This window comes from Callospermophilus lateralis, unplaced genomic scaffold (assembly GCF_048772815.1).
Source record: "Callospermophilus lateralis isolate mCalLat2 unplaced genomic scaffold, mCalLat2.hap1 Scaffold_112, whole genome shotgun sequence".
NCBI lineage: Eukaryota > Metazoa > Chordata > Mammalia > Rodentia > Sciuridae > Callospermophilus > Callospermophilus lateralis.
Genome location: NW_027511460.1, coordinates 15,475 through 40,793, shown reverse-complemented (window position 1 = coordinate 40,793; position 25,319 = coordinate 15,475). Strand labels below are relative to the sequence as shown.

Below are 25,319 nucleotides of genomic sequence, written 5' to 3'. Positions count from 1 at the left end.
ATCTCATAGATGCTATGAAATGGGAAAGAGCCTGGCATACAGAGGGATCTCAAAAAAGTGAGTTTTCTTTCATTCTTTCTTTTTTTTATTTGTATGGCTTTTATCTTCCACTTCTGGTTTGTGTCAAGAAGGATCAGTGCTTTTCTTGTGTACTCCTATAAAGTGGATTCTTTGGAATTTCAAATGCTATTTTATAAAAAGCAATTGTAATAACTTTTCCTTCTTCCTAAAATATCAAACATGGCTGTAGATTTCATCAGGGAAAGAGAGGAAGGGACCCTGTCTGGTAGAGGTGTAGGAAATGGTTTTAGATTTCAGGGTGGTGAAGAGTAACAGTGGCAGTGATGTGCAGGCATTCAGTTTGGGATCTGAGGGAGTGACCTTGGGAACTAATTAAGTGTACAGACTCGCTCTGACAAAGAAATCCCTGTATTGGCTAAATAATGTATGAGATTTCCATGGGCAATGGGGAAAATTGAATTATTTAGCGTATTTCCATTTCAATGAGTTAATCAAGATAATTGCTGTTTTCCTGGATCTTTGTCTTTTCTTTGCAATTAGCAAGGTCCTTGTTTGGAGAAAGGAATTTAGTTAGTGAACTTTGTACAAACTGCTGTGACATTTTTTGGTGTAAGTTATATTTAAAATCAATTATAGGTCCTTTTCCTTTGAGTTTCAAGATTGTGAGAAACTGATGCTTGATCCACTTTGAGAAGAATGTAGGGTTCAAGGATTCAAGTGCATTTGGGATTAACAACCTTAAGGGGGGTGGAGTGGGGGAGGGCAGTAGGGCAGAAATGAAAGAGCAAGAGCTTTGGCCTCAGACAGATTTGGGCTGCAATCCCTGTTCTGTCGTGTTCTCACTATGTAACAGCGGGCAAATGGGCTTGTCCAAGCCTCAGCTTTTACTTCCATAAAGCAGATAATATCTGCCCAAATCCCAGCTGCTGTGAAGGGAGGCTGCAATGACAATGCAGTTCCTGGCCCACTTTTGATGGTCAACAAGACTAGGTCCTTCCCCATCCCCTGCACACATGTCTAATGGTGACACTTTCAGCAGTCTCAGTTCTCTGGAACATGGCTAACATCTTGGGGAAAAACAAATAAAAGCTTAAAAAAAATCTAACTAGAAAAAGAGATGTTACAAAATCCCTTCATTAAAATACCTCATAGGGAAACACTTCATAACGTCTATTTAATTTTGGCTGGGATTGTAATAAGCTGAACTTCTGCTTCTCTGACCACACCACTTAAGAAGCCCTGTATGGGGGGAAGTAGGGTTGTAGCTAGATGAGGTGAGCACTGTGACTGAAAACAAATGGGGACACAGTAACTCCCCATGGAGGGGCCAAGAAAAGAGTAGTTGAGCATTACTTTAGGCAGGGCAAAGGGTTCTGCATCCTTGTCTCCCCACAGAAGCTCTTTCCTACAACAGCATAATATGCCATTGTTGCTCTCCTCATTAACAACCCTGACTCATAAATAGAAAGGTTATGTTAGATCTGTGTCACGTGTTTCAGAAAGGAGGCAGGTAATGTACCTCATAACAAGGTCATCTAAAATGGTAAAAATTAAAAAAAAAATTTGGTACTTAAAGATGTGAGCTCCAATTATGCAAAAAAAATTCACCTATATGGAATTGTTCCTTCTCCCACTACCATGTTTCTGAACAGTGGTCATCTGGAGAGGCAAGGAGTTTATCAAGGACTTTTCATCTATATCATCTCCCTGTACTATGTTCACCATGAGCATTTTATAGATGTAGAACTAAAGCCCAGAAAAATGAAATCCATGGTGCAGCTAGGATGGAAGCCCAAATTCTCTGATTCCAAAGCTTGTAGCTTCTCCACTACACAAATTTCCTTCTCAGGAGAAATCATCTAGAATATGAACATGAGAGCATATTAAAGGTAATGGTTTGCATCCCAAGTCCTGAATTAAAAATGAAATACATTCAAGAATGAACACTTCATCTCTAACCTGCAATGCACCTAATGAAACAGCCATCAAATGGCAGCAGCTGGATACTTACTCATAAAAGGTTGTCCATCCATTTTCATTGCTTTTGGTTGCCAGAAGGCCAGAGTTGCCATGGTATGTCATCATGGCCAGCTCGTGTCCTTGTGTGGTCACACTTTTGAGTGCACTGTTGGTACCCATGGTCACCCAGTATACCTGGCCATCTGGGACCACCAACCAGAGAGGCATCCCAGTAGAATCTCGGCGTATGTTAACCATGTTGCCGTTGTTGTCTGTGATGAGAGTGATGTCACCATCCCCAGTGTAGGTGAAGTTGTACAGGTAGTCTCCTGTGGGCAGGCTTTTGGTATACAGATGCTTGCCACTGGTATCAAACAGGTAGAGCTCCTGGTCAATGGGGGAGGACAGCTCATACATGTTCTGGGTGTTGAGGAAAGGCTTGTTCTTCCTGATGAACCGAATTCGAATATTCCCAAGGTCAGCCACATAGAGCTCCCCATCAGCACACACAGCCAAGGAAGACGGGGTGTTCAGCTTTGCATCCTTGGCGTAACCATCGTCTCCAGAGAAGCAATCACAGTTGGCATCGTTTTTACAGTCACAGCCACTGGGGGCCCCTGCAACTAGGGAGATCTCTCCACTAGTGGTGACCTGCCTGATGTGGTTGATCTTTTTCTCATCAGTCTCAGCAATATATAGGACCCTGTTGTGTGAAACAGCCAAAGCAGTGGCTGACTCCAGGGTTGCATGGATGGCCACCTTGCTCAGCAGGAAGTGGTCGATGCCAGGAACCTGGCAGTGCATGGGCCTCCCAGCGACAATGCGTACCTGGTGATTTTCAGAGATTTGCAGGACTACATTGTTGTCAAGGACATAAAGAGAGTTGTCCATCGGGTTGATGGCTAAGTCTGTGGGCCACTCCAGGCGAACCTGACAATGGAGACATGAACACTCAAATGATTGGCAGGATGTCCCCCACTAATCATTACACACCCCCTTAAAACCCATAACAGCATCCGAAGCACCTTTACATATAGTCTTGGCCAATCCTTAGAGTCTACCATCAAAAAAGGAGTGTTAGCCCCCTGAGCACAGGAAAACCATGTCACTGAGGCATTGATGGTCTCTGTCAGGACTGACAAAACCTGAAGAGGGGATAACAACAGAAAGTAGCCGGTGAGAAGATGGACTTTGGAGTCAGACAGGCCTGGGTTCAGATCCTAGTTCTACCACTTATGACCTTGCGCAAGTTACTGTGCCTCTCTGAGCCACAATATTCACATCTGGAAAACAGAAATAATAATTGTGCAGAGTGCTCAAACAGTGATATGGGGGTGGGAGGGGAAGTCAGATGAAGTCTGGAGGCAAAGTAGGACTTGTTCAGAGGTTTAGAAGAGACTCTTCATGAATGGATGATATGATACGTGTATAAAAGATGATTTCTCAAATAATAGACAGAATAACCATGGCACTGTCAGACACAGTTATAGACCAGTGGTTCTCAAATCTGGCCCTATATTCAAATAATCTGGGGATGTTTTAGAAAATAGTGGTATTCACATTCCACCCTGAGTCGGTTCCCTGGGTGGGGTTTGGACATTGACATTATTTCAAGCTTCCTGGGTGATTCTAATTGGGAGTTGGGAAACACAACTGGATTCCTGCCTCTTATATTGGGTGATAACCAGACAAACAGCATTGGTATCATCTGGGAGCTGGTCAGAATTGCCCCAAACCTATTGAATCAGTGTCTGCATTAAAGCAAAATCCCTGGGTGATTTCGGGGTCCACTGAAGTTTAGGAAGCCCTGCTCTACATAATGGTTTCTAATACCTTTGAGAACTGGTCCTCCTGGAAAGGATTAATGAAGTTGGCAGTAGGATTTAGGGTTCACAGGTCTGGGGCCCCACTCTGAGCTTCTTCTGAGCCTGACTGGTAAGTCTTTAAGTGGGAACCTAAGAGGCTGCAACCTTCAGGGTTTAAGGTGAGAAGAAATGGACATGGACATGGGGCATGGATTGTTGGATAGATCACACTGGGAACTACTGGCACTTCACTAGTTGGGCCTTCAAGAGGTCCAACCACACCATACAGGGTTGGAAGTGTTGATGAGTGTTTCCTTCTGCTGATTTTTGGGCCCTAACTAAAGACTATTCAACTTAGGGCTCCTGAGCTCCCTATAAACCCTTGCTCTTTGGTCCCTTATGGAGTCCACTCTAACTAATATAATAATTTAGATAAGAAGTTTCTCTCCCAGGAATTTTCTCTTGTATACCATTGTCTACAAGCATATTCATCAGACCCAGTTTTAACAAGGGTGAAAAACTGGAGTTATGCCCAACAATTGAGAATTGGCTAAATAAATTATAGCATATTTAGTTCACTCATAAATAAGAATACTATGTGTAATCATTATAAGTGACATTATAGATGGATATGTAATGACAGGGGGAAATGTTTGCTATGTGTTAAGAAGAAAGAACAGGTCACAGAATTGTAAGCACAGTGTGATTCCAATTAGGAGGAAACGTAATCATAAATTAGATTGATTATGGATAGAGAGGAGATTAAAAGCCTGATGGATATATCTCAAAACATTAACCATACTAGGATAAAAGGCCATTCTAATATTCTTGGTGATTTTAAACTTTTCAAATTTCTTGCAAGGTGCATGTGATTGCTTGCCTAGGTAGAATGAAACCCCAATAAATTATATGTCTAGGCGAGGCCACCTTCATCTGTCCCCTTAGCTCAGGGCCATTCTCAGGAAGGGCGAGACCTTTCTCGGTTCTTCAGGGCAGTCTGTCTTCGGGTCTTGTCTCCTCACCCCCGACCCCAGTGCCTGGCTGTCTGCACAGAGCGAGGGCGCTGCAGACCCTGCAGAGCTGTGGCCTGGACTGCCTGCCACTCATGCTCCCCAGTGCTCTCTGGAGCACTGTTGTGCCAGCTTTCGGCTGCATCAAGAACACAGTTTGCTCTAAAGTGACAGGAGAATTTTCAATTTTCTAAAACCCATTTCTTGTCAACACTGGCTGCTAAATATTTTATGCCCTCTGGTCCTGTGGCACCTTGGGGACCTGCTTGCGAGACCTTTCTGCCTGTCATTATGATGAAAAGATGGCGTCTTGATGAGTGGGTGGGTGGGAGGGGGGAAGAGGGAATCAGTAGAGGGAAAGGAGAGAGGAAACCAGAAGAAATGAACAGCAAGCATGTTGTCGAAAGCTGCTGCATACACAGGGGCACCCGGGGGTGGAGAAGGCATGGCTCTCAGAGCTGCTCTGTCATGTAGCTGGCATGATGGTTCTGGGGCATACTGTATGTAAGCCAATCTGGTCTCACCTCTGATCAGGGATGATTCTGCCTTTGGCTTGATTTCCCACCACCAAAACAGAGGGAGCAGACCTTATGCCTTTGGAGGTCCTCCAGCTCCTAGTTTAAGGGCCATGTCAGGGAGGGGCATCCCCTCCACCCTATCTTCCTGAGTATTTTCTGCTTCACTGAGGCACTCTGAGCTGACTGCCTTGTTAAAGAGTGATGTGCTTGCAGAAATGACTGTCACATGAATGAATGAATGGCCAGCAAATGGCACAGACCCAGCAAGGGATGGAGGGCAGGACACCTCACTTCGACTCCAATTCCACGGTCACCAGAAGCGTCATCTTACTCAAGTTTCCTAGACACTGACCTTCTCACCCCATAGCAAAAGGGGTAATAAATATGCATAGGGTAGTTGTGGGGATCGGCTGAGGCAATGTACATGGAAGTTCTTTTGTGGATTTTAAAGGAACCTAATATTGACACCCTATTGGCAGCTGCCAGGCACTGTACTAGGTGTTTACTTACATGATTTTATTTAAAAAATTCATTTTGCATCTCTGATGAAATCTAGTATAGGGCTCTGCATAAATAACACCTTTTATTTCACCAGGTCTCAGTTTCCTTATCTCTAATATCTACCTTACAGGATTACTGTGATGGCTACATGAGAAAAGAGAAGCCATGCTTAGCTCTCTAATCTCACTAGAAAAGCACCCAGCACATAGAGTGTGCTCATTTGGTCCCTAGGTAGAGAGTGATGCTCTGCCTGGGGTGGCCATACCTGGCTATATTAATATCCAGCTTTCTTTCTTTCTTTTTATTTGTACCAGGAATTGAAAGCAGAGGCACTTAACCACTGAGCCACACCTACAGTCCTTTTTATATTTTATTTAGAGACAGGGTCTCACTGAGTTGCTTAGGGTTTCGCTAAATTGCTGAGGCTGGCTTTGAACTCATGTTTCTCTTGCCTCAGCCTCCCAAATTGCTGGGATTACAGGCATGTAATCTGCCCCCTCTCTACTCAATGCCTCCTCCCGTCCCTTTCTCTCATCTTGGACCTGGTCTTTGTCTCCTCCTACGTTGGTCCAGGTTTCTGGGTTCTCCCCTTTGTACTCTTGCCTCCTAGCTGTGTTCTGTCTTTGACTTCCCTTTCTATTCCCAATGGGACAGCCAAGTATCTAGGTATTGGTAACAGAGGAAGCTCTGAGAATGAAAGCCAGTACCCGCTGCCCATATGTGTATGTCAAAATATATGCTTGCTCTGGAGTTTTGTAAAAAAAAAAAAAATCCATGCTTAGATTCAGACAAAGGTAGTAAGGGCCAGCAATAAAGAAATTTTTAGTCTAGGATTTCAGAATCTAAGTGTGGGTTTTCATTTTTTCCCCCATCCAATATATGCCAGTTGTCTTCCAAGCCTTTGCTCTGACTGCTTGGCAGTATCTCTATCTAAAGTTAAACAGTTTTTCAATGTGTGGATTGAAAATGTTCAGCACCCTATGCTGGCTGGTTGAGGGCCCGTTTTGAGAATTGAAAATACTTGTATGCACATCCTTAGGCCGTGGCTGCTTCCTGGTGGGTGATTCCAGCTTGTTCACAGACTGGAGAGGGAAACTCTCGAGCCAGCGAGGGGAAGCCTGCCAAATTGCAAAGACGAGTGGCAGAGAACAGATTCCATTCTGGAGCGCAGCAATCACAGTAGTTGGCGCAGAGGGAACCGTACTAGCATCCGACTGGCACGTGGCACAGTGCTGGGAGCGCCAGCAGCAGCCATGGGGCCCTGGGGAAGCCACATGTATCAGGAACAGGCGGGCATGACGAGTGGGGCTGGGAGCAAGCGCCACAGTCAGCCTCCCAATTTCTGGTACCTCCTAGATTCTGGTAACGTTGGCAAGATGGCACAGGCCAAGCCCAGCCCGAGGACCTAGCAATAAAGGGTCACTTGCCAAGTCACTGTAGGCTATCCTAAGGTCGTGCTGGATTGCTAGTCACATGTGTCTCTATTGAGTCTATCCTGGGATACTGGTGCCCACCTGCCAAGGTCCAAACTCTCTGGCCTGAAGTGGCAAGGTTCTTTCCTATTGGCCCCAGACCATGCTTCCTATTTCAACCCCTACCTCCTCCTTCCAAGCAGCTTGAGCTCTAGCGTTCAATTTCCCAATGGTTTTGAACATATCAGTCTCATTAACATCTTTGTGCCTTTGTGCATCCTGTCCCCTTTCTGTGAAATATCTCCTTTTCTTTTTTTGCTACCCAGAAAGACCCCTATTCAGTCTTTAAAACCTGGAGTAAATGTTACCTCCTGTATAAGCGGACCTTAGAAATTCAGTTTATTTCACCTCTGAAGTGTTGAGCAGCACTAGGAATTTCACGGGCATTGTTGTATGTGTTCTCGAGGTAATTCTGCCAGGCCCATGGCAGTGATTTCCATTTCTCGGATGAAAAATAGGGCTCAGAAGACTTCAAAAACCTGCCCAAAGTTACTGAGCTAGTGAGTGGCAAAGCCAGGATTTAATCACTCAATCAATCAATCAACACGTATGGGCTGTTCTTCAATGTGTACTAGCCACCTGATTAAGTAGAGAATTCCTGCTTCATGCAGTTTATGAACTAGAAAAAGAATAGATAATATGCAAGTACCTGTATGTGTTACAAAAGAGGAAGTTCAGGAGGTTGTGGATTTAAATTAACACTGTTTAAAGCTCTATCCATCCTACTCTGCTGGCCTTGGGCAGATTTCCCAGAACCTCTGCCATGCCCACACACTTGTTACCCCTCTTGATGACCTCCCACAGCCTCTGGGAGGTGAGTGGGGCAGGGTCAGTGTCATCTCTGCATCCTTGGTGCTTATCAAAGGCCTGTACCAAGTGGGCATCCTTTAAAGGTTTGTCTGGTGCAAAGATGAAGGGCCAGCAGAGTGGCTGGGTGGCTGGGTGGTGGATGAGAGGATGAGCTCAGGGGCCCAGGGTTCTAGCAGACAAGATCTTCTCACCTGATAAATATCCATGACAGAATCACAGCTGAGGGGCCGAGCTGATGTGAGGTCATTGGAGCCCAGCAGGGTGGATATGATCCCATTCTGATCAATGCGTCTGATCATGGTGCCATCCACAAAGTAAATCAGCCCAAACTTGTCCACTGTAATGCCTGGATGGAGAAGCCAAAACAGGAATTCAGCATCAGAGCTAAAAGGACACAGAAAGCACTTTTGCAGCCTGGTCTCCTCAGATGCTCCTACGACACTCAGCCCCCTCCCTTTGGTGTGGTACTGGAGATGGAACCCAGGGCCTTGTGCATACTAGAGCCATGCCCACAGCCCTCTGGTTCTCTTCTAAAGACAAACAGATGGAGGTGCAGAAACTGTGTGCTTTGTTTGAAACTGGGATGGAACCCAGGTTCTCAGGTCCTCTTGGGCTCTAGTCCTGCTTTGCTGCCTCCAGAGATTTTTATTTATCACCTCAGTCACCCACAAAAACTGGACTCATAACTTCTAGGGGTTTTGAAGCACTAGAGGTAGTGGTAAGGGGATATTTTTCACTACACTGTGCATTATTTAAATTAACTGACTTCTCAAGTCCTGCAAATGTAATAATAAAATACACTTTTTTTGTATTTTATTTTACTTTTTTGGTAATAAATTTTCTTTTCTTTTAAGATAGTTCTTTAAGTTTTTCTATCCTTATTATTTTAATTTCATTGGTTGTTATGGTTTGGATGTGAGGTGTCCCCTAAAAGTTCACATGTGAGACAATGCAAGGTTTGGAGGAGAAATGACTGGGTTATAGCCTTAACCTAATCAGTGAATTGATCCCTGTTGGGATTAACTGAGTGGTAACTAGAGGCAGGTTGGGTGTATCTGGAGGAAGTGGCTCACTGGGGGCATGGTTTGGGGTATATATTTGTATCTGGCAAGTCGGGTCTCTCTCTGCTTCCTGATTACCAGGTGAGCTGCTTTCTTCTGCTACACACTTTGCCATGATGTTCTGCCTCATCTTGAGCCTCCAGGAACGGAGGCTGCTATCTGTGGATGGAGACCTCTAAAACTGTGGGCCCTTGAATAAGCCTTTTCTCCTCTACAATTGTACTGATCAGGTCCTTTATCACAGCAGCGAAAAAGCTGACTGAAACATCTGTCACTGCAAAAGCATAGTCTGAAAAGAATTCTATGGGTTTGCATAGAGAATATTGTTAAATTTAATGTCTAAGGATAGCACATCGAAGAGAGGAGCCAGGATTACTCAATATCATCTGTTCCATCCCTAGATTGACACTTGGTTGACTTTCTCCCTGGCCCAGCCGGTGTGATCTTGGGCAAGTCACTGGACATCCCTGCACTTGTTTCCTCATCTGTCAAACCAAGGTATTGTTGTAAGTCTGTATTTCTTTTTTGAATGTGTGTGAGAATCCCTTGGGGGACCTGCTCCAGATCTCAAGTGTACCTGAGCACCTCTCTGATCTTGGCAAACACCTTGGTGGTCATGATACGCATTCAGTATTTTTTAGCTAGTGATGTGCATCAGAATCACCTGGAGTGTTTTCAACACACACCCTTTTGACCTCCCTCTTGGAAATACTAGTTCAGGGGGTGATTGTGCCTGTGACCAATGCACACTTTAAATTTGATCGTGGGCGATTCTGATTTTCACCCCAGGCCCAGAATGGCCTGTCAGACATTCCCCTACCACACCATTGATGCTTAGGGATGATGGGCAAGATTTGCCCCTGAGAGGGGCCTGGTCTAGACGGGGAAGCCCAGTAAATGACATGCCTGAGGAGAACTTGTCACTTCTGCTTGATTTTCCTAGAGGCAGGCGGGGGGGAAAAAGGGTCAGACGAGGTTGGCTAAGGTGGAGACGCTTGCGATGTGAGACTTCCCAACTGTGTTAACCTCAGCAAACTCCATCCCTTCTAAGTCTTGGTTTCTCATTTATAAAATGAGGATACCAACATCTGACTTGCAATAGTTAGCCATCAATAATTATTAGTGGCTATCAGGATTATGAGAAACACCCAGCACTCTGTAGGTTCTGTGGCACTTGCTCTGGGGCCCTGTGTCTCTTCCTGGGCCAGCAGATGGGCTGGGATGGACCAGCTCTGAGGAAGGGCCCCTGGAGCACTGGTGTGGCTTCCATGCCCCCTGAGGCTGGGCAGCCGGAGAGGGTTTCACACAGAGGACCAGGCGGCCTCGAGGCTGGGAGCCTTTCCCGGGGGGCCCTGCCTAGAAGGCAAATTAATTTCATTCTGTAAGTACCAAGACAGGAGTTTTCTTGTCTTCCTGGCTCTGTCCTGTCTTTCTCTTCCATCTGCCAGGACTGATGAGCGCTTCATGAACAATTGGGTTTCTTGTTTACAAAGTTGGCTGCACAGGCTAATCGAAGTGATCTGTCCCCTGATTAATGACTTTATTTCCCCCTCTTTTTGTTGTGCTAAATAGATGGACATCTTTTCTCCTCCCTACTGCAAAGTGTCTGCATATTGTGGCACTCTCTGTCATTTTTATCTAGGTTAATTGCAGGCTTTTGGGCAATTGCGCTGCCACTCCATCTGTGTGAGGGGGAGGGAATGCGAGTGTGCAGGGCCGCTGAGGGACGCCTGCGCAGAACAGAAATCTCAAGAACAAACTTTGAATTCTCAGAGAGCAGAGTGTCATAGCAGAGAGAGGCTGATGGATCATTAGGCTAACCTCTCATGGACTATCGGGAAAACTGAGGTCCAGAAGAGGAGGTCCCAGAGTCAGTGAGTAGCAGAGAGGAACCGTAAGGCAGGGTCCCCAAGAGCAAGGTTGGTGCTCACTCCCCTCTTCACTGCTTGTTCATACAGCAAATCATAATTAAGAGGGAAATTAACCATTGATGACACAATATTTACCCCACAGTTACCACCTGAGCACTCTAGCCATGCGGTAGAGATAATATGCTATGAGGGTATACCATGGGAGGTGACATAATGCATTGTAATACAATATAACAATAGTTATAGGAGTCACCATTTATGCAATGTTTACTATGTGCCCGATGCTGCTATGCTAAGCATTTATCTTCCTGGTGATATTTAATCTGTACTATAACTGTATTATATCCTCGTTACATAAATGAGAAAAATGAGGTTCAGAGAGATTAGACAACTTGCCCAAAGTCACACAGCTACTGGATGACAAAGCCTAGATTTGAATGCATGATTTCATGAGTTTACTGCTTTGCTTTGAACCCCAGCCTTCTAATATAATCATTCATAATGTTTTTACAGGATACCGTGTGAAATACATTGATTTTGACCCTTAGACCATTCCTAGGAAGTCTACACAGATGGTATCGTTACCCCTACTCTATTGATGAGGACCCTGCAGCTGAGACATGGAGTCATTGGCCCTGGGGCTGGCACCACAGACAAACCTCCACTGCAGGACATCTGAATGATGATGGCTTCCCTTCTAAAAAGACTCCCAGGGTCCAAGCTCTCTCCCAGCTCTGATCCCCCATGCACAGATCTTCCTCCATCTCAGGGAACACTTCTCGCTCTCTCCCACATCAGAGTGCTTCACAGCCAAGTCTTATTTATTCTGTTACAAAGAACTTATCTATGCAACCTCATAGCTCTATACACTCGTACATACTTGTTCAATAAGTGAATGACAAATACTGAAACTGAGCATTTAGAAGTTTAGCTTTTGGAAGGATTCCAAACTGAGACCTACAGTTAATTGTCCCATAGCTCATGAACATATGCCAAGATGACACACTAGTGCTTTTGGTAACAATAACATGAGAGAGCATGTGTATCCAATAGCATGATAAATACATGATGGAACGTCCACTTGGAGGAATACTATATGGCCATTAAAAATGAGGACACATAAGACTCTTTAATGACATGAAAAGAGCTCCTAATATATCATTTAGGGAGAAAAAGCAGGATACAAAAATAGTTTGTTTAATGTGACCTCATCTTGTTTACTTGATTTTGGTGAATATTATATACATACAAACATTTAGAATAAAGGCGAAAAGAACAGATAAGAAATATTAACTGGGAATATTTCTGGTAGGTAGAATTATCACAATCCTAACCTTCCTCTGTATATTTATTGGTATTTTCCGAGAATTTTTTGCAATGATAAACATGTAGGTCTCCCGGAAATGGTAGTGCCCCAATAAACATCACTGAGAGTGATTCCAATGCAAGGCCTTACCCCTGGGATTGGTGTGTGTGGCTTCTGTAGCCTTCCCTCCATCCCCACAGCGAGAGTCATCAAAGGGGAGGCACTGGTCCCCAGTCCCTGCCACCACCTCGGAGTTCTTGACAAGGTCCTTCACCACCATGGTGGACTTGATCTTGAAGACCCGCCGGCTGCTGGTATCAGAAAGGAAGACGGCCCCACTCATGGGGTCTGTGGTCAGGTAGTATTTATGCGCTGGGCTGTGACTGCAAAACAAAGACACGGCCAGTGGTGAGCACTTTCTTCTCTGTCAGGTAGCTTGAGATGTGTCCCTGGCCTTTTTGAATCCAAGCCAAAAAATAGTCTTGGGGGAATGATGTCTCTACTTTGGGGGATGGTTCCTCAATTTTTCAATCTTAGGGGTTGGCCTAACTATCCATCCCACCCAGATACTAATGCAGAAACCTCTTGCTGATAAGTGCCTGTATCAGGTGCTGATACGTATTTTCTTAAAAAGGCTATCAGTGAGGCTTGTCAGAGGTGGCCTGTTAAGTCAAACTAGAAACACGAAGGTCCGTGACTTTAAAAAACAATCCAAGAGTTCAAAGATGTAGCCCTTCTCCATAGGATTTTTTACAGCAGCTCTCACTCTCATCTTGGGATGAACAGGGGAGACCCTAGTGGACCTGACTCCTGGTTGGCGTCCACACTGTCTCCTGTCTCAGGAGCCCTGCAGTCTCCCTCCTGTAGCCACATACAAATGAGTTGCAGGATTAGTTTGTAAATCTGCAGCAAAACTCAAGGAAAAAGAAACAGAACAGGAGCAGCACTAATGAGGGCATGTTTCTAGAAATCAGTCACAAAGACTAGGCTCAGGTTACAAAGGAAAGAAAAGACTGTGTAGAAGCCTTGAGACCAGGCACCACGCTAGCCACAGGGTGGGGAAATGCACAGGCTTTGATATCAAATCAGTCTGGGTTTTAAGTCTAGCTTTATGATGTCCAGTTTCTGAAGCTTGGGCAGGTTGCCTGGCCCGCTGAGCCTTGTTTGCTTCAACTGTTCAATGGGAATGCTATAGCCACCTTGCTGGTGTGTTGGAAAAATTACCTGAAATCACAAATGCCATGTCGTTTGCACTTGCATTGTTAAGTATTGAGCACCCAGGAGGTGCTCAGAATCATAATTGTTATTTTAATTACTAGTGATTATGTCTGTTTTTGCATTAGAGATGGGTACCAGATAGGTAGCACCTGTAAAGCCTGAATTTTGTTATTCCATGGTACTGGTACTGATAACCAACTTCTTTCAAGTCTAGGGCACAATAAAGTTTGAACTCTCTACTCCTGGGAAGCTAATTTACAATTCCTGGTCATTCACCCAGCCCTCAAACTGCATCTCAATATTGGTGTCCTCTTCTGCATTTTCTGATTAAAAAGAATCTTTCTCTGTTCAGATGGGATGGCCTGGCTTTGGCCATGTTCAGTGCACATACTGAGAGAGGCCACTGCACACCCTTCAAGATGCAGTGAGGGAATGAGAAAGATTGAATAAGGGCTATGGTACATTTATAAGCATGTAGGTTTTAGGTCCTTTCGAAAAACAAAATTTTATTTTACAGAATGGTGTTTATGAATTACATATAATGATTGGGGCACAGTAATATTTGGGGGTGAGGGTCAATGAGGGTCTTAGCTGGACCTGACTGTTCATCATAAATATCCCTTACTTTGGGTTGTGTCCTTGGGGACTGGCTACTTCTAACAGAGCCAGGCATCCAGATCCAGGGTTATTATCCCTGAATTTGTCTAACATGACATGACTTTCTCCAGTGATCCTTCCTCTGAATCCCTAACCCAGCTGTCCTATCACCTCCTTCTGAAACCAGGGCCAGGTTTCTCTGCCTGTAGCCAGGCTGTGCCTCCTGATCTAGCCCAAATACCAACATGTTATTTCCACATTTTCCCTTCCAGGATCCTTCTGTCTCACAGAGGAAGTCCAGAAGCACCCCAGGCCCTTCCTGCTGGGCTGCTCCATCTCTCTGCTCTCCCTCACACATGCCCTACACCCCACAAGCCTCAGGCCTCTTTGTCCCTGTTGTTCCTGCTCTGTCCCCTTCTCTTTTCTACTCATTCTTCAGGTGTCAGCTCAGATGGTACCTTTTCTTGCAATCTTTCCCCAACCTTTTTTCTCTGTGCACTGAGATCCATGCTGGTCTGCATCTAGATTACACAACACTTAATGTAATAGTCATGGCTATTTATTTGTGGGTCCTCTCCCAGACCCAGCCATTAGTACTTACATTAGAGACTAGATTTTGTTCATTTCTGTATTTCCAATGTTCAGCTTGGTGCCTTCTAGCTCATCACAGCTGCTGCTTGATTTAATGGATGGTATCTCCACTTTCACTTATTTAGGTAGTATTTGCATTCAAATTACTTAGCTTTTCTTTTACTTCTCATTTGGGGGCAGTGGTAACAGCACAGGTGTCCTATTTATCTTGAAATGTCTCTTGTGACTTACTCTATACTGGAGCACAGATTTAATCTTCCCCGATGACACTGATTCTGGCTAAATAAAGTGCAGTGACCTTAGATCCTGCCCTGCAATGCCGGAGCAGCCTGATCTTCCAGCATGCCTGTTGACAGCTCGGAGTCGGGCTGATTGTTTCATTTCTTTGTGCATCACTCGGGATAAACTGGTGCTATCTGTCTTCGCAGAAGATGGACCCCAGGGGAATCTGGTGGGGGCCCTGTCCACTTAGATTAGCCCCTTGAGTTGCCAGCTTGTGTTTCCAGCTCATGTCTCACTGCCCCAGAGAAATGTCACTTGTGTAGATTTCTCATGTGGGTGACTTCCAGAAGATGATGGCACTGGCAGGATTATCTCAGAGTCTGTAAGAGCTGTGGCCACCTCTTTTGTGGTTTGGTGGTTAGTTAAGCATGGGGGAAAGAATATTAGTTGGGAACTTAGAAAGAATAGGTTTTAATTGGGGCAAGTCCCCCAACTAGGTCAAGTTGTAGGTCCCTCAGATGTCAAATGATGAAGTCCCTGCTCCATTTTGCTCACAGGTTTGTCAGGGGATTATGTGAAATTATTAATAGTCATTTCCAGCTTGTTGTGCTCTTTGAACTTCTCGGAGTTATTTCTTCCTCATGCTACCTAGCACAGGGAGCAACCCCTGTGTCCATGATGCCCAGCTGGACTTTGTCCCTGTGTCTGTGATGCCCACCTGGACTTTCACCAGGCGGCAGGACAGAGCCACAGACATGATACCCATGGATACCAATGTACCTGACACCACCAATGGATGCTGACTCTGTCTCAGACACTGTGCTACCACTTGACCTGCATGACCTCATTTTCTCACAATTATTGTGAAAGGTAGGAACTTTTTTTTTCCTTATTTCAGAAAACTGAAGTTAGAAGAGGTGCAGTGACTTGACCAGGACCACAAACTGCTAAGGGCATTTCAACCCAGCTCTGCTTGACTCCAAAGTCTGTGTTCTTTCTGCTTCCTCACACTGCTGCCCAGGGACTACAAAGCTCCACAGCCCTCATTCACCTCATTCTTGCCCATATCCAGAGACTCAGCCCTCGCACCACCTCATCTGAAATACCATTCCTGGACCCCCACTTCTTCCCACTCCTGAAGGGGCCATTCCTCTGTGTCTCCAGAGCCTCAGCAGATTACACTTTTAGTTATCTGTAGTGCCTTAAGGCACTTCGGCTCAGTTGTCTGCCTTCTCAGTAAAATCTTGAACTCTTTCTGGGCAGAGATTGACTTTAAGTTCCCTGTGCTTCTCATTTGGCTGATGTGGAGTGAATGCTCTGGACAGTTCTGCTGAGTTCACGAGAGAATGAATGAATGAATATCTGCCTCCCTGGCTTAAGGGTATGTAGGAAACACTCACTGCTGATGATCTGAGTTCGATGATTCTAAATACAGCTTAAAAAAAAAGCCTTGCCTATAGTGACTAAAGGGCCTGGCCATCTACCTTTGAGATCTTTCCAGGTGACCACAAGGCACAGGCAGACTTGGGAACCGTGGCTTTTGAGAAGTACTTTTCAAACTTCAATGTGCATATGAATTTCTTGGAGATTTTGCTACAATGTGGATTGTAGTTTAGTGATTCTGGGGTGTAGAACTTGAGAGTCTGCATTTCTGATCAGTTCTCAAAGCATACTGGTGTTGGTTGCCTGTACTTTTGAGTAGCAAGGCCTTGGAACGTTCCATAAACCACAAATGGTTTCAGGGCACGTGATGGAAGATGGCCTGGTTCTGTGGACAGAGAGCATTTCCTGGACAGGGACCATGTATGATCCATTCTGATTCCCAGTATCCTGAGAAAGGTTTTCACAGAATCATATCATAGACCTACTTCCAAAGTTTGCTGCAGGAGTCTCTAAGGACACGCATTCTTTCCTAGTTCCTCAAACATAACCTTGGCCCCTCTGGAAGTGACCTAAAAACGTAGAGGTCTTTAGGGTACCACTCTTGAAGTTAATGAGCTGAAGTCAGATCTTACTCTACCATCTTTCTGGAAGCTGCAGGAAAGTTCCTAGCAGGAGGTAAGAACTCAGGAGTGTTTTGTGACAAAAAGTAATCTAATCCCAGCTTATAAGTGAGAATTCTCTTTTTGTCTCAGAGTGAGGTCTGCATCATATACAGGAGCGCCCTTCAACCATATCAGGTGGCAAGTTGGCAGGACCTGTTGCACTGGTTCTTAGAATTAGTGGGAAGGGTTTGAGTATTAAAGCCACACAGATAAATACAGTTCCACTACCCACTTGATGAAGTGACCTTGGGCAAAGCATGTTGCTACTTTGAGCCTCAGTTTTTTCATCTGAGAAAATATAAACTTCAAAGGATGATTCTGAGGATATAAATTGCATGAAGGATATAAATTTCTGTGCATAGTTCCAGATACATTAAAAAAAGAGAAAGAGAGAGAAATGCTCAATGAATGGCAAAGCTGGTCACCTTGGCAAAGCCTCCAGAATACTTATGTTGGTGCATAATGGAAAAGCTAAGTATGGAGATGCAATATTGTCCTGCACAACCTATTTCTGGGCACTTAAAGGTTCTGTTGAGTTAATACATGCAGCTAGGTTTAAGGGAGACTTGAGTTCAAGTGTATTTCTAACAAGAGGCTTTGAGCATTCCTCAGGGACCTAGGGAAGAGATCTGAAAAGAGGCAAGGATTCTTGTTCCCTAAAGGGGTCCAAAGAGGAAGATGCCCAAAGGATTATGGATCTTTGTCCTGGACATGCCGAGCCTGAGGCCAAACAGCCAAAGGCAGAGATAAGCCCGTCCTGGGGAGTGCACACTCGTATGCATAGCTGATGTCACCCCTATGCAGCCAAATGCTATTACTGAGAGCAGCTGAGGCAGCTACTGGAGGACAAATTTCTAGAGGACAAAATTCTAGAATTTAATCTATCTCAATATTTACTGAGGGGTACACTGAGGTCTAGAGAGCAGAAGGGATTTGCCAATCTTCAGGTATCACTATTGAAACCGGGTTTTCTGTTTCCTGATAGACTTAGGAAAACTGGAACACACAAAATGGTTCCCTTTCCCTTCCACTTTGGCTCACTTTAGAAATAGTTTTTAGCACCTAGAAAACAATGAATTGAAAGAGGGAAAGAACCCAGTTTTGAAATCATACAATGGAAATATCAAAAGGTCACTGAAGATCATAAATAAAAGAGACTCCAACCACTGCTCTTTGAATTTATAGAGGATGAGACTAGAAATCAGAAAGGCTGGGTGATCAGCCCAAGGCCATATGGCCCCCAATTTCCTAGCTTGTCACCTGTGTCTCAGTTGTTCTCCAGCCAGCTACCACCATGGACTGATGCTTCAGTGTGAAATGCTATGTTTTAATCCAAGATATTTATGGGAAATGTACTTTTGTTCTGCAAAACTGAAGTTGAGAGCAATGTGTAATTCAGTATCCTCCATTCAAATCTCATGGAATAGCTCAGATTTCAGTGTGAGGAAAAACATTTCTCCTCTGAGATGTGAACATATTTTCTGTTTCTGATAATGCAAATCCTAAATGTAGTTCTATGTTTTTCTATTTATTTGCTCTGCTGCCCTGAAATCAAGTCCACTCTGAGGTACAATCAGACGTGTTTCTTCTTTTTGACTTTGGTTCCCACTTCCTGTTTAATTTTAAGACATGTGTCTTTGGGTGTAAGAGAACTCAATTCCTTTTTGGGAAACATGGAGGCATCACAATCATCACCATATAATATGATATCATTGTATCATCATAATATCATCATTTAATTATAAGTTATAATATATTAGTAATTCTAACAATGTATGTATCTTGTTATTGTTATCATCATTACTGCTATGATGACCATTTTTTGAGCACCTCCTTATGCGTGAAAATGTTCTATACTTTGTAAACATCCCTTGTGACTCTTTGTGTGTGTGTGTGTGTGTGTGTGTGTGTGTGTGTGTGTGGTGCTGGGGATTGAACCCAGGGCCTTATGCATGCAAGGCAAGCACTCTACCAACTGAGCTATGCCCCCAACCCCCATCCTTTGTGACTCTTACACCAACCCTTTGAGGGAGATTTTAATAACCTCAATTTAGAAATGAGAACTTCAAGAAATGAGGTAATTCTTTCGAGACCACCCAGTTGGGGAGCTTCAGTTTTCTCCTCTGTACATTGGATGTACTCACAGGGATCCACCTCACAGATGGTTTGGGGACAAAATGCTACTCTTTCAGCTATACAGTGAAAGCTCTATTCATGTTAATTATTATTATTTTAAAAGAATACATACAATTATTATATAAAATATCTACTTATATAGAAATGGATCCAATTATTGAACTAGGGTCTGTCTGGCTCTGTTCATCATCTCAAAGACTTTCTTTTATCCCAACTTAGCACCACCCATGCACCATGTTGAACTAAACTACATGTGGTTAGCTCAGCACCACCTCTGTGGCTGTCTGAACCAGAGCTCTATCTGCTTGTGGTTAGTTTTCAAGTCACCCTAATGTGTGCAGGGCAGGGAACTCTGTTAGGGGGTAGACTAAGGCCACAATGACAGGTATCACTTTGCTTTGTGTCTGGCTAGACTCACTCCTGCTGGCTGTACTGCCACTCTGAGTCTATGACAAGCCTATTCTGTGACAAAGTTCCTATCTGGGGATTGTCCTCTGAATACATTCCCTGTGGCCTGCTCAATCTTTGCTAGATGATATCAGTGGATTGATCACAGGGATGATCCAAAAGCCATGGTACCTGGAATGTCCATAGAAGTGTAAATTTCAGATTCCTCACCTGATCAATGTGTTTTCAGAATTTTCCATCATGACCATCAGTCACTTGGCACAGTCTGAGTGATATCCTCATTTATGCTGAGAATTAAGCAGACTATGGCATTCAAATTACCATGTCATGGTTTAAATTCTTTCTCCTGTTGCTTCTATCTGTCATGTCCTCAGACTATAGGATAACCACCTCACTTTGCCATGGATTCAAAGAGTTCAGGCTCTTGCCACCCACCGCCACCATTATTAATGACTTCCTCTTATTGCCACTGATTATCCCCAATCCGTTCCAATCACCCAGGATTCCTTTGCCATTGAGCCATCTGAAATTGACATGTGTAGCTTACCATACAACATGCAACAAGGCAGGGGAGAGACAGGGAATTCTCCACTGGTTGGCTTACCTATGTCTGAAATCTTTATTTCTGACAGAAGACAGGAGAGCAGGGAATAGAAGAAAGAATGAGGTGTTAGCAGCAGGGTTAGAAGCATTATTAGCGGCCTGAAAACTTGACAGCAATGCTACTGTACAATACTGTAATAAATAAAGACTTAGCAGCTATGACACTGATATATTTTATATTGGATATTACTTGTCAGTGAGTTCACTTACAAGCAGCTACATTTCACAGAGGAGGCACGGTTCCACCTCACCCCCACTGCTGACTCCGGAAAGAGGACTAGCATGACACATTCCGCTGCCTTAACGAGCTAAGACACAGACTGGAACAGTCGCTTCCCTTCCCCGTATAGACGCATTCCCAGTGATACACAGGCTCGCTGCTCTGTCTCTACATCCTCACTTCCCTACAAAGAGTTATCAAAATGTGGGAAACCTACTCACAATAGGAAACAGAATTGGAGATATGCTATATTTAGAAGGGAGGGCATGGCATAGAGAAACAGGCCTGGGGGAAATGATTGGAGGAAAATATATCAAGACAATGATATAATGATTAACTTAGTTTTCTTTCCAAACTACATTTACTCCTCCCTACCCTACTTACTCACTGTCTCACATGATCCTCACAACAGTGGTGGGAAGGAGGCAGGGAGATGATATCACTTATTTAAAATATATAAAAGTGGAGGCCCAACGAGGTTAAGTGTTTGGTCCAAAATCGTACAGCTTCTCTGCCAAGGTGAGGCAACCCCCTGGTCCTTGGCTCTCTCCATTATAGTACATATATGTAGCTGAGTAAATCAATACATTCAGAATTTCTTCTGTCTTGACAGATATCTATGCCAGTCAACCTCATAACAGAAGAAAGGCAGAGAATACTCCATTGGAGGCCTACTTCTCATCAGCCTGATGTATGATTTCCAATGGGCCTGCACATATGAGCTTCCATCTTTTGTCTCTGTGTGTGGGGGCAGATGCTAACACTTCTCTTAGTGCCAGGAGGCTGTCAGGGAGCCAGCAAGCTTTGCCCTCCGTCTCACACATGTGCTGTAGAATGAGATTCTTTCAAGCAGAGAATATTTATAAGGCATTAAGACAAAGTAGTCCTCATTGGGTTGGATGACAATTCTTTGGTGAGGCAGAACTGGGTAATGGCCTTCTGGATTTGGGTCTGCCATTCTAGAAGCTGGACCTTGGATAGGCACTTTAAATTCCCTGGGCCTCCTCTTTCCCACTTATTAAAGGGTAATAATAATAAAAACCTCACAGAACTGTTACATGTGGCAAACAGTAGGAGCCCAACTTTCCCCTGCCTGCATTGGAGAAAGGCTTTCAAGTTCAAGGGTCTGTCCTGCTCATGTAGACCCTTGCCCAGGAGACAGATGGGTCCCATTCCCTAAAATAATTGTGAAGGAACTTGGTGTCATTTCTCCTGTAGGGTGGGTGGGACTCCTCTGTTTCTAAAGCACAGCTTCTCCATAGCCCCAGAGCCCACAGTGCTTTGGTTCTAAAGTGATCTGGCTCAGGAAACAGAGAAACAATGCAAAACACGGAGGCCTCCCTGAGCTGTAGCTGTGCTGTGCACCAGCCCTCATGGAAGGAGGGGAAAAGGGTGGCCCAGCTGGTTCTGCAGCACCTGAGGAGCAGAAAGGCCCTGCCTGGGTCAGGCCTGTGGGGCCTTGTCTCAGTACTGGCCAATCAAAGGGAACTGCTGCGAACTCTGATGAGTGCTAAGTAAATAGGGTCAAACTTGGGCACATGGCCATAGGGGCCTCATGGCATATGCCATCCATCCCTTGATTTTACAAAAGAGACTTGTGTGACTAATTTTAATCAGTTTAGTACTAGGGAGCAAAAAGGCTCAATGGCACCCAGAAGTCTGCCAGCAGCCTTCCATGTCACCTGGATGCCAAGGACATCTCCCTGTTCCCAGGGTGGTTTGTCTTCACAGTGCACCGAGGGAGGCAGCACCTGGTTGATCTGGAGAGTGAAAAGTCAGATTCTGACAGACATGGATGGCACTGTCGGTCCCAGTTCTCTGGATCAGTGGATAATGTAGCTGGACCCTAGGATGGCAAGGGGATGTTATCAGGATCTTAGAGAAGGCACCGCCTTACATACCTCAGCTCCAGGATGTTGGTGACATTTCCAGAGGGGAAGATCCTATGGATGTAGTTGAAGTCACCCACATAGAGGCTTCCATCAGAGCCACAGGTGAGGGCCACGGGGGCCAGGAGCTTGTTGCCATCTGCAAGGCCATTGCAGCTGGGGCAGGAGATGCTTCTCCGGCGCCCATTGCCCATGATGCTGCCAATGACTGGTGGCTGCTGAGACACAAACTGGTTTTCCCCATTCCCTTTGTGCAGGATTCCTGGGACAAGAAGAGAAGAACAGAATCATCTGGGAGCAGGAGGTGGGTCCTTCTTCCTATGGTCAGCCACAGTCACCTGATTTTGCAAGGTCCCCAGTCTCTGTCAACCACTTCCCAACTCACCTCTCAAGGCTGTGCCTCACCCACAGTGAAACCCAGAAGGACTGAGCAGGCCACACTGTTTCACTGACTTAATTGTCATCATAACCCGTATGAAGGCACTGATAAGATCACTATTGTACAGAGGGAATAGAGCAGGCAGCTCACTCAGCCCACACAGATGAGAAGTGGACGAGCCCTAGAGTTCAGCTCCTGATTGTTCAGCTACCCTGACTCGCAAATGGGCTGCACATGGCTCCTGCGCCCTGATCACACCTCTGTGACAGTGTGGATTCTAATTGCTAGGTGTCTTTCTCCCTTTCTATCAGAACCATTTCAAGTGTGGACAGTATGTCTTTTTTTCCCTTCTGTAGCCCCAGGGCCAAGCACAAAGCCTGACATGGAGTAGACACTGGCACATATTTATAGAGATGAATGAGGTGCTCCCAGGAGACTGGAGTTTGTGCCTGGTTCTGCTCCTAACCGGCTGATCACAGATCTTGCACAGTCTCCACACTTTAACTGCCCTGCAGCCCAATGGGGAGATTGACCTCAGTGACTGGGAAGCTTCCTCCCAGCTTATGTTGTTTTCATTCCAGATCATTCTTCCCCCACCTGCTTATTGTCACAGCTTCCAAACTGGCTACCTCTTGCCTTCCAGCCTGCAGCCTGAGAGGGTTTTGGCTTTTATGGGTCACACGAATCTTCTCTCAAGCTGCCACTTGTTAGCTTTGCCAAAGCTATCAAATGGATTGCTTTAATTTTTGATGTCGTCGAATGAATTGCTTTTCCACTTTAAAGTTGGTGCTTTTTTAGGTTTCAGGAAATCCTTTCCTGAAAGGTGAACTAGAAAGGTGAGGATCGAACTCAGTGCCTCACATATGCTAGGCGAGTGCTCTACCTCTGAGCCACAACTCCAGTCCTATTTTGGCTTTTCTTTATTTTTTATTTTTATGTGGTGCTGAGGATTGAACCCAGTGCCTCACATATGCTAGGTGAGACCTCTACCACTGAGCCCTATTTTGGCTTTTCTGACACATGTGGCCAAGGCTAATTTTAATCACCACTCACAGATCAGCTAATGAATTCCTGCCTTAGCTCTGTGGGCTCCATTTACCTGTTTCTGTGCCAACACCACACAGTTTTAGATGTTACAGTTTTCTAGTTTAACTTAATACCTGGTAAACTCATTTTCTGTGTTCTTATTTTAAAGATTGCCTTAGCTATTTATAAACTTTCATTTCATTATAAATTTTATAATTAGTTTGTCAACTTCTCCTTAAAACATGCTGTGGTTTTGACAGGCATGCACTGTACTTTTCAGCAGAAGGTACGTGACATGGTTACCATGTTTAGTTGTCCTACCCTGAAAGAGTTGGATTGAGTTATTATTGGAAGTGCAGATGCGATCATGGCACTTGCCTGCTTGAAACCTCTCAGAGGCTTGACATTTGCCTCTGGATGAAGTCCAAAGTCCTAATCTACCCTGGGCTCCAGCTGCTCAGCCCCCAGCTTTGGCTTTGGCTACTCTTTCCTTCATCTCATTCTCTGCTCAAATCAGTGGACCTTCTTCTCTCCAAGTACTCTTCTTGGAGGCTTCAGCTCTTCCACAGGTACTGTGCCCTCTGCTGGAATGTTCACCTTTTTGAGACCCAGAGTTATCTTGCAGACCTCTGAGACTCAGGCCAGGGATCTTCTCCCCAGGGATGCCCTGAATCACCGAGTGCTGTGTTCTTCGTGTGCTTCCATGGTGTCCTGCACCTCCCACTGTGATGGCGTGGCCAGTGCACAGCAATGCAACTACCTGGTGAGTATTTGTCTCTGACCATGTAAAGTCTTGAAGCCTCTTATTTCTGTATCCCTGGTGCCTAGCACAGTGATAGGCTGAGAGCAGGTACCCAAGCAATATTTGTTGACTGAGCTTTCTGTTGAACTGATTGCACAGGAACCCATGTAATTCAAAGTGTGTACTTTTTTCTTTGGAGGGCCCAGGGAATAGGACGCAAGGTGACAACCTGGCCTGGCTCAAGGAATTCTATTATTCCACTCACCACTTTGGATGTTGAGGGCATGATGTTTATCCAGGCTCCATCCTCCAAGCTTGGATGCATCGATTTCATAGCCCTGCAGCACTGCTGTTCTTTTTTCCCATAGGATCAGATCTGGGCAGGATTCGTACTCATAACCCACAGAAACTGTAGGGACCAAAAAGAGCAAAATGCATGGGTGAGCAAAGTCCCTCTTTGGTCTTTAGACTTGTAGGCAAGGCCCTCTGCTTGTCTTTTGCAGAAGGAGGAGGAGGAAGAGGAGGAGGAGGAGGAGGGAGAGGAAGAGGAGGAGGAAGAGGAGGAAGAGGAGGAGGAGGGAGAGGAGGAGGAAGAAGAGGAGGAGGATAAGGAGGAGGGAGAGGAGAAGGAAGAAGAGGAGGAGGATAAGGAGGAAGGAGAAGAGGAGGAGGGGGGAGGAGGAGGAGACAACAATGACAAAAAGGATCATGTTTCTAACCTGGGAAATAGAATTATGTGAAATACTGATCCAATACTGACATAGTGATGCCAAGTTTTCAAAATCTTTTTTCCTTTTTGATGAACAGTTGAACACGACTGGGAAAAGTTAAACAAATGTACTGAATACTGTCAAAGGACCATGGTGAATCAATTCCAGGGAAGTTATTTTCAATAAGGAAAATACTTTA

General features: G+C 44.8%; 1 pseudogene; it reads right to left on the bottom strand.

Annotated features, from left to right (window-relative positions):
- LOC143640087 (teneurin-4-like) overlaps nt 1-25,319 on the bottom strand; it is a 63,172-nt pseudogene that overhangs the window by 28,511 nt on the left and 9,342 nt on the right.